Here is a 15,122-nt window from a genome sequence, read left to right on the forward strand (position 1 = left end):
GGCCAAGGACCTTCTAACAGGAAGAGCAAGAACCAGTGAAAGAAAAGTTACCACCAAAAAAAGGACCCTATTTAAACCAGTGTTTAACTGGAATAACTAGCTTATCCCAGACAACATATGGTAATTATTTATTTACTCCTCTGAAATATAAGGGAGAGAAAGGAAGGAAGAAGATCTTATATTTAAGGATGCCATGTAAAATCTTTAGAAACCATACAGTCATCTATAAATCCTTAAATAAGCTCAGTGATTTACTGGTTACAATAATTTGCTTCCCAGTCCATTTCCTTGTAAATGTCCATTTCCTTGTTCAACAAAGTTAGCTTCCTTAATAGATTGCCCTCCTTACAAAGTTAAGTCTCTACAATCACTCAGAGATTTGCATGACTTTAAAAAACAAGGGAATTCCTCCATCTGTCTTCAACTACTAGGGCAGGCCTGTGTTCCAGTTAGGAATGGTGGACTCATGAAGAGGACAATGGACACTGTGGCTCTCATCTTCACATTATAGGGGAGGGAAGATCATTTTCCCGCTACCCCTTCACCATTCATAATCTGCAGATATTTCAACAGGGACTACCATCAACACACTGAAGTATGGGCTCAAGCATCTGTATATAATGAAATCCCCAATCCTATTCACTCAAGCATCACCTAAGTATTTATAATTGAAGTCCAACCAAAGATTAAATATCTGATTAATTCAGGAACTCCATCAAATTAGAGTATAGCATTCACTAACCCCTAAATATAATTTTAGAAACACACTTCAAGGCTCTAGGCCTGCAATTCCTAAAAAACGTTTAGGTATTTTTTAAAGAAGCACTTTTAACAAAATGGATTAGACACATGCATTTCTTATATTAGCATCTATTATGTTTGATGATTTTAATATGATAATGAATCTTAGATGAAACATGCTCATGTATGATATTAGAATGATAACTGATCAAGAAAATTTAGGTTTAAAAGTATAACATACTACATTTTAAGATAATTAAGTGATCTGCTTTTTATCTTTCAAAGGTGTGTATCATATACCATGTCTTAATGGAATAATGAGCTATTACAAAACAATTGCAGAAGACTAGCAACATAAAATAGCATTTGACTAGTTTGTTGATCTGCATGACATTTTATTCTTTGCTTAAGATTTTTTTCTAATGTTCAGTAGTTAGATTGAATTGCACTTGACAAAAGGATATAATAACCCTATTTGAATTTTAAGACCACTTTATACAGGATCTAATTTACATATGACACCACTGAAAGTAATTTTTGAATTACATGTACTAAAAAAAATGCTGATTCTGAAAATACAGTTGATGAAGGTTTTTCCATTCCTTCTTACCTGTGATAATTCTTACTTATAAAATCTATGCAGCTGCAAGAGGTCTATTCCAGAGTAGTAAGTCCTGCAATTCAGGATTTTTAGGAAAATAATTCAAAATTACAAGTTAAAAATGCAAATTCATTTAAAATGTTGACTATGTGTTTTGTGTTTTAAAAATATTTTGGTAATATTTAGAGAAAAGATCTTATAGAACACTAAGTGTGAGCCAATTATATTTAACTTATTCATCAACTTTCAAATCTACTACACTCATAAAAAGATAAATCCTAGTTTTGGTTGGAGATAGTTTTTTAACTGGTTCTGAGAAATAGGTATTTTGGGGCAAATTTTTAATTTTCAGCAACAAGATAAGAAAAATGTTAAAAGAAGATAATATATAGCCATACTAATGATTGCAAGCTTGAAAGAGTGTTCTGCCCTGTTTAATGAGGTAACCTATGACTGATCAGTTATGTAGACAAGCAGAACTTAATTAAACATGTAGAACAAATGTGATTTAAAATAGCAACTAAAATCACTTTAGGTCTACAGCTATTTCAAAAGCACATTTAGATCCTGGAATGGAAAAGAAATGGTATTACAAGAAAACCATGAAGCCATCACTGGGGAATTTTTTAAAATAGTGGAACAGTGTTTTACCCGGAAAAAAAAAAAAAATGTAACGCAGCAGAAGCCCTAGGAGAGAATGTGTAACAGTCACCAAGGCTCCTTGAGACTAGAGAGTGGACTGCTTCAGGCTCCCTTAGTCAGCAGGAAAGCAGGAGGAGAAGCAGAGCAATGAGAAAAACAGTGTGAAATAAATAAAAATTCAATTCTAAACTTCAAAGATGAGCAATGATAGATATACTTTAATGTAAGCACACTATTGCTCTGAGACTGAGAACGCTACATTCTATAGTATCAATAGAATGAATGGGGGGAATGTAGCTGGGTTGGTATGCACAAATGAGTTAAAAACCGCTCCAGAAATGCCCAATTAATGGTAGTGGAGCAGTGGGGCAGAAGATACAAGGATTCTTTGATACATCTTGGAACATTCTAAATATTCCAGAATTTAGAATGAAGACAAAACTGGTTTAACAAGTTTAACAAATTTAACAAATTTCTAAATAACACAAAGCTGGTTTTAGGATTGACTATAGTTAACAAAATATAAAATAAATTCAAAATAAAAAGATAATTTAAATAGGCTGGTTGGGCACCATTGAGCAAGACGAAATTTATATAGATAATGCTAATGTTTTGATTATATGAAAAATAGTACTACAATTTGTAATAGTACAGAGCAGAAGTCACATTACTTGGCAAGATTTTATGGGAAGTGGGGCCATCTTGGAATTTTTCCTGTTAACGTGTAACGATAGATGATACCGAAATTTTTGAATCCGTCTCAGGCCGTATGAACAATTATTCTGGATCTTCGGAAGTTAGAGAATTCTCTTTTCTGGGCAGACCGTATATGAGTACTATGAGCAGTCCTACACAATCAATTTGTCAATTTGATGATACTGAAAACTTAGTACTTTGTCAGATGATGAAAGATCTTCAAAAATAAAGCGTTAGGGAAAATTCCATGGGACTATCAAACGGACTCATAAAATTAAAGTTTAAAAGGTCCGCAGAGAAGATCTAATCTAACCGTTTTAATTAAAGATGAGATCGTCTTAGATATTATGGTCAAAACTAGGAACAATATAAAAGATACACCTGACTTGACACAAGCAAACATTTCTAACATTTGGAACTCTAAACATGAAAAACTGAAACTGTTGACTTCATCTTTGTATCCTACCACTTTATGCATGATCAATAAATGCTTGCTGAAGTAATTAATTATGTGGGTTTTGAAATAACCAAATTATTAACTTCCCTAATACTACAATACACCAATGATAGGCCTCTTAGCTCTTAGACTTTTAATTCACTTCAGTGTTCTAATTAATGGTGAATATTTGGGGATATGTCAAAGAAAATTTTTGAAGCAAAATATCTTCTAAAAGTAGGAGAAACATTATTTATTTAACTGGAAATGAAGATGAAACTAGGACATGAACATTTTAGTATATTTATTATATTTCACAAAATTATACCTTAAAGTCTAATACAAGTACAATAGAATAAAAATGATTGTATATTTCAAGAAGTAAATGGTTTTATACTAGGTATTCCAACAGCTATAATAAAGTCATAGTATAATTCTTACTTAGTAACTTATTCTTTAATATCTAGAGTGAAAGAATCAAGTTATTCCTAGATGCTTTGTGCTTTAACAATGTTTGTCTCTTAAAGAAAAAAATTCAGAATTTGAAAGTGTCTTACTCTTTGAGAACTTTCAAAATCAGTGATCTGTAAAAAAAAAAAACAATGTGAAATGATATTTTGGAAAATGCTTTACACAGAATTTTTAACAGAAGTTAACATTTTAATTTCACATATTACATATTATAAATTTATGTTGTCAAGTTCATGACAGCTTTACACTGGATGTTATATTTGACTGAAATTTGACAGATGTACCTCATTTGCTGACTTGTCTGAGCATTAAGAAATGAAAGCCAAGGTTCTGCTCTTAATAACAGGAATTTTTAAAAATGAAAGACCAATTAACCAAAACTGACTTACATTACTCTGAATCTTTTGGTTATTAACCTAAACTATTTCCCATATATATATATTTAACATCTTTATTGGAGTATAATTGCTTTCCAATAGTGTGTTAGTTTCTGCTTTATAAAAAAGTGAATCAGTTATACACATACATATGTCCCCATATCTCTTCCCTCTTGCATCTCCCTCCTTCCCACCCTCCGTATCCCACCCCTCTAGATAGTCACAAAGCACTGAGCTGATCCCCCTGTGCTATGCGGCTGCTTCCCACTAGCTAACTATTTTACGTTTGGTAGTGTATATATGTCCATGCCACTCTCTCACTTTGTCCCAGCTTAACCTTCCCCCTTCCCGTATGCTCAAGTCCATTCTCTAGTAGGTCTGCATCTTTATTCCCATCTTTCCCCTATGTTCTTCATGAACTTTTTTTGTTTTTTTTAGATTACATATATATGTGCTAGCATATGGTATTTGTTTTTCTCCTTCTGACTTACTTCACTCTGTATGACAGACTCTAGATCCATCCACCTCATTACAAATAACTCAGTTTTGTTCCTTTTTATGGCTGAGTAATATTCCATCGTATATATGTGCCACATCTTCTTTATCCATTCATCTGTCGATGGATACTTAGTTTGCTTCCATGTCCTGTCTATTGTAAATAGAGCTGCAATGAACATTTTGGTACATGACTCTTTCTGAATTATGGTTTTCTTAGGGTATATGTCCAGTAGTGGGATTGCTGGGTGTTATGGTAGTTCTATTTGTAGTTTTTTAAGGAACCTCCATACAGTTCTCCATAGTGGCTGTATCAATTTACATTCCCACCAACAGTGCAAGAGGGTTCCCTCCAGCATTTATCGTTTGTAGATTTTTTGATGATGGCCATTCTGACTGGTGTGAGATGATATCTCATTGTAGTTTTGATTTGCATTTCTCTAATGATTAATGATGCTGAGCATTCTTTCATGTGCTTGTTGGCAAACTGTATATCTTCTTTGGAAAAATGTCCATTTAGGTCTTCTGCCCATTTTTGCATGGGTTGTTTGTTTAATATTGAGCTGCAAGAGCTGCTTGTAAATTTTGGAGATTAATCCTTTGTCAGTTGCTTCATTTCCAAATATTTTCTCCCATTCTGAGGGTTGTCTTTTGGTCTTGTTTATGGTTTCCTTTGCTGTGCAAAAGCTTTTAAATTTCATTAGGTCCCATTTGTTTATTACAAAGAATAAACATTTCTCTAGGTGGTAGGTCAAAAAGGATCTTGCTATGATTTATGTCATAGAGTGTTCTGCCTATGTTTTCCTCTAAGAGTTTGATGGTGTCTAGCCTTACATTTTGGTCTTTAATCCATTTTGAGTTTATTTTTGTGTATGGTGTTAGGGAGTGTTCTAATTTCCTTCTTTTACATGTAGCTGTCCAGTTTCCCCAGTACCTCTTATTGAAGAGGCTGTCTTTTCTCTACTGTATATTCTTGCCTCCTTTATCAAAGATAAGGTGACCATATGTGCGTGGGTTTATCTCTGGGCTTTCTATCCTGTTCCATTGATCTATATTTCTGTTTCTGTGCCAGTACCATACTGTCTTGATTACTATAGTTGTGTAGTATAGTCTGAAGTCAGGGAGCCTGATTCCTCCAGCTCCGTTTTTCTTTCTCAATATTGCTTTGGCTATTCAGGGTCTTTTGTGTTTTCATACAAATTGTGATTTTTTTTGTTCTAGCTCTGTGAAAAATGCCAGTGGTAGTTTGATAGGGATTGCATTGAATCTGTAGATTGCTTTGGGTAGTATAGTCATTTTCACAATGTTGATTGATTCCAATCCAAAAACATGGTATATCTCTCCATCTATTTGTATCATCTTTAATTTCTTTCATCAATGTCTTATAATTTTCTGCATACAGGTCTTTTTTCTCCTTAGGTAGGTTTATTCCTAGATATTTTATTCTTTTTGTCACAATGGTAAATAGGAGTGTTTTCTTAATTTCACTTTCAGATTTTTCATCATTAGTGTATAGGACTGCAAGAGATTTCTGTTCCCATATGTTTTTAAAGTTTCTTTAATAGTTTTTCTCCCTTCATTTCTTTAATAAAATACATTGGGAATCACCATTTGAGCAAAACTTTTCTTAATAAGTATATCAACTCAAACAACTTTTCTTTTTCATGAGAATCACATGCTTATCATATTTGTGCAAGAAAAGCATCAACTTTTCATGTAAAACTACCAAAAGTGAGAGACAGTTGTGTTACTCATGAAAAATGTCATATAAATACTAGACTTAAAGCATATTGAGTCATGTGTAAATAATTACACAGATATGTACATGGATAAACAATATACATCTGAGTGTATATACATATCTTTTAAATACCATATAAGTTCCTATCAGAAATAAAATAGCACAAGAAATTATACCCATCTATTTGTGCCATTTCTATTACTATATAGGTTAGTATCAATCACTTGGAATTACAAATGCACCCTATTAGATGAATATTAATAACTGAATAGTGTAACTACAGAAAATTATTTTACATAGATACATGCATATTATATATATACATATATATTTGGTTTTTAAACTTATAAGCATGTATCCTTAAAATAGGTAGTTGATGACAAACATGAAATAGTAATAGTAAGGTAATCCAGCATATTTATTTAGGGTTCACTAGACATTTTTTTGAGAAATTTTATATGGAGAATTTTTAAAATTGAAATTAAAGTTTTATCTATCAAAGATCAGTTAGCACTCATTAGAGGATATATCTAATATCACCTTCAGTCTTGTTTTAAAGTTGCTATTTTGATATAATTTCAAGCATTTTAATAGAAGACTCTACAAATATATATTCATAGGAGGCTATGAAAAAGAATATGGTTGGTTAATAATAATATACTTGCAATTTAAATGCTATTATAATTAATGTTTCCTCTTATTTATGATGAGAATATAAGCCTCTCCTTTTAACTCCATGTGAAAGATCACACACTTTTAAGTATGTATTGGCTTATACTATGAGATTTAGTTCATGATACACATCAAGTTACTGCAACTAAGGGACAGATTTTAACTAAGTATCTCACATATTTCCCTTGATTATCTTATTTACATTATGCTTCCAGAGAAACATTTAGATATGGACAAAGCATTAAAACACTGGTAGTAAAACCTTGTGCCATTTTAGGTTGTTGGACTTTGAGAAAACATCCTTTCTTTACACCTCCTTCTCCTTCCTCTGTATGTTGCAGGAACATCCTCTTATAGATGCCAGGTGCCTTCTCCTTGGAGGCAAATGAATTATGTTGTCTATACAGAACATGCATGTTTGATATTCTCTTAGGAATTTTTTTTTCTAGCCCTGAAGGACAAAAGAAGTACATATTTGTATGCTCTGTTCTATGCCACCAGAGTTCCTGCTGAATTTCTGTGCTTATGACCACTTGAAAGTAATGGTGAAAGATGAAATGTTTAAGAGGAGAATAGTCTGCATCAGAAACCAACAGTTTCAAGCATTGATTTCCCCTCAACTTTTAAAAAATGTTCTTTCTCATAAAGTACAAAAATGCTTACCAGGATAAAAAATGAATAATTGTTGTAATAGTTTTTATGAATGGATCAGGAAAAAAAGCCTACATCTAGGATTGTGATCACTATATTGTATGTTTGCTATTAGCTATGAAGCTTTGATTATGGTAGCTGTAGTCAATACTGAGTTTTCTGTGAAGTTTCTCTTCTTTAAGGTATTTGCTCTTTTATTATATAATCTAATCATATCTATGAAAACAAAGTTAATGTTGCACAGATCTACATTTTTCTAGCTTTAGTATCTAAATACTATAGCCTCAATACTGAACTTCATTGCGTATTGTATGGGGTCAGATAAACTCAAAATTCCAGGTAAGAGGGCTGAGGTATGAAAATAAAAACTTTGCCAAAATAAAAGTAGCTGTGTGCACAAGAAGGAAATCACGGTAAATATTAATAACCAGCATTTATCAAAATGTTATAAAATTAGTAATTTGTAGCTTTCTGTAGAATTCTGCCATCATATTAGAATTTTTTTTTGACATCTTTATTGGAGTATAGTTGCTTTACAATGGTGTGTTAGTTTCTGCTTTATAACAAAGTGAATCAGTTATACATATACATATGTTCCCATGTCTCTTCCCTCTTGCATCTCCCTCCCTCCCACCCTCCCTATCCCACCCCTCCAGGTGGTCACAAAGCACCGAGCTGATCTCCCTGTGCTATGAGGCTGCTTCCCACTAGCTATCTACCCTACGTTTGGTAGTGTATATATGTTCATGCCTCTCTCGCGCTTTGTCACAGCTTACCCTTCCCCCTCCCCATATCCTCAAGTCCATTCTCTAGTAGGTCTGTGTCTTTATTCCTGTCTTACACCTAGGTTCTTCATGACATTGTTTTTTCTTAAATTCCATATATATGTGTTAGCAGACGGTATTTGTCTTTCTCTTTTAAAGCTAGATATCTTGTTTCTAGAAAGTAAGGAGAAAATAAATTACAGTAAATAAATCACCCCCTTAGTTCCAAATTCAGTATACAAGAGTTAGAAGGCATTTTGTTTTCATGTAATCCATGTAATAGACTTTGAAACTAAGGTTCAAAAAGGTGAAGTGATTTATGCAAGGTTATACAATTTGGTAAGTGGTAGATTAAAGACAGAGAGTTAAGTAAGATTCCTTGAACTATTATGGTGTATTTTCTCCTTACTTTTATCCTCTGTATGTATTCTGTAGCTTTTGGTTTAGGGCAAAATTCTAGGAAAAAAACAGGACTTTTGTCTTCTTGAAGGTGTTATCCAGTATGGAAGAGTGGCACAGTGGTTGAGAGTCTGCCTGCCGATGCAGGGGACACGAGTTCGTGCCCCGGTCCGGGAAGATCCCACATGCCGCAGAGCGGCTGGGCCCGTGAGCCACGGCCGCTGCGCCTCCGCGTGCGGAGCCTGTGCTCCGCAACGGGAGAGGCCACAACAGTGAGAGGCCCACGTACCCCAAAAAAAAAAAAAAAAAAAAAAAAAAAAAACTTGACAATGATAAACTTAGGGGTTGTTATGGATGATAAGGAAAGAGGCAACATGAATGAAAGGATGAAAGAAAAAAATATTCAATTTTAAGATTATCCTACTCACTGGTATATAAATTTGACAGAACAGATAATGAAGGGATCACAATGAGTGGGGGAAAATCATTATTATGAGAGAAAACTTGCGAATTGCAGCTGTACATAATAACAAAGACATACATAACAAAACCCCTTTAAAATCCAGGTGGGACTTCAGACAATGATACTGGCATATTGTCAGCATTTTCAAAATCTTTCCTGTTACTCCAAATATAAAAGGTAAAACCAATAACAACAAAAAAAAGTTGGCAGTCCAAATTCTCTGGAGATTAAAGAGAAAACAACAGAGTAAAATGAAATGAATATGAAGAAGACTTTATCTAGTAGAAGTCATGTATCAGTAAATGTTATACATTGCAATAGAGTGAAGTACAGGGAAGTACAGTCACTGAAATGTTTAGAGATGTACATCTACTACATTCCCTTGGCTGGGAATAGTTCACATCTTTATTTCACAAAAATATTATGCTGTTCTTAGCATAAAATGTATATAAAATTATTTTCCAAAAACAAAAACTAAGTCAAAATTTAATTCACTGCACTAACACTTTAATAGATATACTGACATTCTGACATGTTAAATATAGATAAATTGAGTCCAAATTTATAAACCAAATACTTATTTACCTGATGTCCTAGAATGAACATCTAGAAAGGTTTATTAAGAATCTCTCTTCCTGTAGAACAAATCTAATTAGACAGACATCAAACAATCCACATTGATCTCTCCCCTCTTGGATCTATCACAATAATAGCAGCATAGAGTTTACTATTTAATCTCTAATTAAAATCATGCAGACTTGGAACTTGAGGAATCTTTACAGAGTACCTACTCAGTCACCCAATGTATTACAACTGGAGGTAGTAAGGCTGAAACTTTAAATGACTCTTGTGGATTCTGTAACTGGGCCTGTGAGTTAAGGTCTACCCTGTGTCCACAAGATGTACTCAAGAAACTCTAGTGCTGTGTAGTATGGCAAAAGGAATTTGGACAAAAATAAACATGCTTAATGGTTGAATAATTTTGGAAAACTGAATTAAACAAATTTTCAAACAAATTTGTTGGGCCAAAGAAGCTTTAATTTAATAGATACATATCAATAGGTATGTGGGAAAATTATGCTATTTTGAGTTTGTCTTTTCTAGTTACAACATAAGAATCTTTTAAGTGAGGACTATGCATTCCCCATAAAACCTGGTAAAGTGCATCTTAAATATGTTTAAGGTTCATTTATCTATTATTAAGCATGTAACCCGTGATACAAATGAACCAGAGGTACGGGTGTTTAAAAAGTAAAGAATAAAATGTCACACAGTTTCTTTGTGAACCTACCAGACAAATAATATGACCCATCCAAGTTAACCCAGGAATGTGACTATCTAATTCCAAATATTTGGACCACACCATAAGATATATATTTGAAGAAAGGCCCTGCTTAAGACCATTTTCCCTCAATATCCTGGAGCTCCAACAATGTGCTTTTGGAAAGATTGCAGGGGCCAAATTTTGATATTTTATGCACATCTCTAGACTTTGACAAGAACACAAAGGAGTAAAATTACATCTTTCCTGTCAATTTACAAATAAAATATTTTAAACAATTATTTTGAAAACCACATGTAGTTTATAAAGATATCAATACCAATCCATTGAGTATGTTTCCATATTCTATAAGTTATCCACTGAGAAAGAATAAAAACATTTGAACCAAATTCAGAAGAAATGAATGTCAAGATATTGTTATCTACCAAGTCCGGAATTCAGACAAATGGCCCTTTAAGAGTCTGGCACTTATTAATGCCTAATTTATGTTGGAAGTTAATCTACTTTTAAAAACATTCTCCTATGAGTACTGGCACCTCAATTTTTTTTTTTAACAGCAAACAAGTAGCTATTATACATTCAGAAAAACACACTTGATAAAGAAGTTAATGTGGCATTGTCACCTTGTAGCACTAGGGACAGTCTTATCATTTAAATATATCTTTATTTAAAGCATAAAGTTAAAGCATAAAGCATAAAGCAAAAGCATAAAGTTCTGAAAGTCAAACTATAATCCCCTGGAGGAAAAGTCAGTGATTGTGCATAATATATGAGTTTCATAATAAAATTATTTATCAATATTTGTTGAACTATTTGTCTTTGCTTTAAATTTTCCCAGCTGACATGGAAAGTTACCACAATTTTAAAGAAAATTCGGTGAAACTATTGACCCATATTAGAAAGAAAATGTCTTTAAAATGTTTTATTTTCATTTTTCTTTTCTGTTATTTTACATTTTCTTAACAATAAACCATAGCAATGTTGATCTCTACCACCCTTCACTCCTGCTTTGTATATGGAGCTATGTACTTACACATATGTATATAAATGAATATACATTTATAAAATGGCTGGCCATCAGAAAGTCAATAACTAATTGCCTTGGCAGAACAGCATTACTAGGACAGGCCTTCCTTAACTCACTGTGTTGAACTCATTAAAAACTACTCCTTAAGTGATTATTATTGCATAGGTATAATGACTGGATAAGTCCCTAGAAGAAGCTTATTTATAAATGATTTCAAAATACATATATATATATATATATATATATTTTTTTTTTCCTATCCAAATTGGGAGAAAAAAATACAAATATACTCTAGTCTTCTCACTTTCCTACATTGTATCGGCTAAGCTGAGAAGTGTGAGTAAATGTAGGCCTCTGTTTTAACAAACTTGGCAGACATCAAATTTGCTTTTTTATACTTTAATTTCATTTTAAATGGAAACCTATTACACCAGTGTACAAATGGGGATATCACTTCCAGATTCATCTCAGGAACTGCCCTAGAAGCACCTCTCCTCCCACCTAGCTTTGCTAATTACCTTACCTTCAATCTTTTACCTGTCAGCCCTCCTGCAGGAAAGAACTCATTTATTTCCATCCTCCCCCAATCATCATCTCCTCTCCCAGCGCACTCACCCTCCCCAAGGAAAGACGACTAACCACATTTTGAAAAACCTGTCAAAATTTTAAAATAATAACACTTTCACTCTCAGAGTATAGTGGATTAATGTAGATATTTGATATGCAGGGTTTTTTTTTACTTAAAAATATTTGTAATGATCATAATAGCAATAGTTTTGGACTAGTACTTGGAAACATTTTATGTAAACAAGTTTCTTCTAAATTTGATTCTTTGATTTTCCTTTTATAAATAGCTTACAAACCTCACATAACTCCTTTGTATTCCCTTTTGTTTGCTAATGTTATGTTTAATAGATGAAATTTATAATGGAATCATCATAAAACTTAACAGTTCGTGTGAAGATATATTTGCTTGTATGGTTGTGTCTTAACCTAAGCATCTTATTATCATAAAAGGATAAAATCCTGTTCCGTGTGTCAGCACCAGTGAAGTTGATGGTTACTGTGGTAGAAATATAGTGCTATGATTTATACAGTAGGAATCCTGGGCCTTTGAAATTTGTCCGGGAACATCCAGGAATGCAACAAATTTTAAATTGAGAGAGTAAGTAGATGTTAAGTGAAGAAGAGAGAAGAATGTGCCAGAAAGAAGGGAAAATTTGTGCAAAGTCCTGTTGTAACAAAAGACATGTACTTCACATAAAACAAAAATAAATAAATAAATAAAGCCTGAAAGAAGTGTAGATTCCAAGGTGGAGAGTTACAAAGGCAAATTTGAAGCAGTAAGGAGACATCAGAATATGCATAATGTTGTAAAATCTAGATTAATTTTAAAGGCAAAAGGAAACAATTAGAGAATTTCCAGCAGTGGAATGACATGATAAATACTATAGCTATCTGTATTTATAGAATGAATTTTAAGTGATGGTTGTGGAAGAGAAAGGATTTGGAATCAAGGCGATCAAATTGTTGGAATAATCTGTGCAAGGGTGAGGGGTTCACACTCAGAAAAAAAAAGAAGCTGAGTCACAAGATTAAAATGCCAAATTAATAGGGCTAAGCTGATATGCAATAGTAAAGTTCTGTCCATAATCACCTGGATATCTAAAGCAATAATTCATACATTCATTCATTCACTCATCCATGTCTACTGGACATTTGCCAAATGATCAATGTCATGGATCAGTAGCAATGCAAGATGCTGAAGATGTTGTAGTGAACATTATACATATATAAAATTTCAAAATGTAGAAATTAGAAGAGGAGACAGACTTTTTTAGAAAGTAAAATTTACAAATTGTGATGAATGCTACAACAGAAATTAATTTTAATTAAGACCATTATCTCTTTTATAAAATTGTTTAAGAATCAATGTGCTGTACTGGAGAAAAGTTTTGGGAGTGTGAAAATGTACACAAAGAGGAGTAAAAGTAGCAAGAAAGTGTTTAGGTGTCAATAAACAGAACAGTGGCAGGAGAGGTAGAATAAAGAAGACAGATTCAAGATATATTTAAAAGGTAAGAGCAAAAATAACTAAAATTACTTTGGATGAAAAAAAAAGAGAAACATTAAAAATTAAAGAATCATTCCTAGGACTTTGACCTGGAAATGAGACCAAGCCATTTTTTGATACGGAGTAATTTTTAAAAAATATACTTGAAGTTTGAAACATTGTTGAGTTTTGGACATGGCAACACTGTGAGACATACAACAGTGGAGCTAAACTTGGTAGTTGAGCTAGTTTGATCTAGAAACCCAGATGATTCATTTATTTCAGACAGTTATTAGCCATCAGATCAATCACAAAACAATTACTAAAAGGCAAACATTTTGTCTACAAAAATGTCAGCAATTTTAGTTGTCTTTTCTCTAATTCATAAAATAGCTACATATTCCAACTATATAAAAAGATCAAAGCAACAATTCATCAAAAAATAGAAATAAGTATTCAAAGTAGTTAAAACCATGACAAGAGTAAAAGAAATAATGTAGCAGAGGACCATTCTCTAGGTTTCATTTTTCTAGAACTGACTCAGGGGTTTTGTTGACATAATATAATATTAAGGAGAAGAATCTGTAAAATAATTTTCTATATTGCATTAATAAATAGATGTCTCTAAAATAAATCATTACCCCTTTGGCTGCAATTTGTGCTCTACATCTAATAACTTATATAAGTCGGCTATTCTTCTTACACAGAAGAGGTCACAAAACCTGCTTACTAAAAATACATTGAGAATAAATGTTACACTTGTCATAGGTTTCATACAAGAAGCCATGCAAACTTAAGAATGAGTTTCTGCTATTTTTTTTATGCCTTTCCACCTCCCAGATGTTGCCAAAATACAAAAATTTTTTTAACCACAGGGTGCATCGTTTGCATTATCTGGGGTAGCTACTTTATGAATCTACAAACAAAAGAGCAAAAGGGATTCTATTTAATAAATATTAAACATAATTTAAACAAAAAATTATTTCAAATGTTTAAAATGTTAAATTTAATTAAACTCAGATGAGATTTTGAAAATCTGGTCACATATACAACTATTTACTCAAATACCATAAGTTCTCTAGGATGAAGAGACATTGTTTTTTGAATTGATGTTTAAAGATTGTTCCCCATACTCATTATGAAACTCGGTGGCTGAAGCAAAAAATATAATCAGATATTTTCAAGTAAAAAATTTAGAAATGTATTATAATGCTATTTCCAAGATAAATATTGATATGTGACATTTCGTATTGTTCAGATATTCCTGGAACAATTTTTTTAAAGAATTTTCAGCAAATATTTGTCTATTTAAATCACTGAAACTTTACAGATATATAGAAAACTTAGTTCAGCAGAATTTATGATAAATATATTATAATACATAAATACAAAAGCAATTTAACATTTATATTTTAAAACAGTTTGGAATTTGAAGTTATATTTTACTTTCAGTACATTCAGACTGTTGAGAACTGTGTTTACCTTCATGATAGCTCTCAATATTTGAAATATTTGAAATGTTTTCTGCATGATAATTCTTACCTATAACGAGTTATTATTACGCTCCTGTTTTGTATATAACATATAGTCCCAAACTACAGATGTTTGCTA

This window comes from Tursiops truncatus, chromosome 4, assembly GCF_011762595.2.
Source record: "Tursiops truncatus isolate mTurTru1 chromosome 4, mTurTru1.mat.Y, whole genome shotgun sequence".
Lineage (NCBI taxonomy): Eukaryota > Metazoa > Chordata > Mammalia > Artiodactyla > Delphinidae > Tursiops > Tursiops truncatus.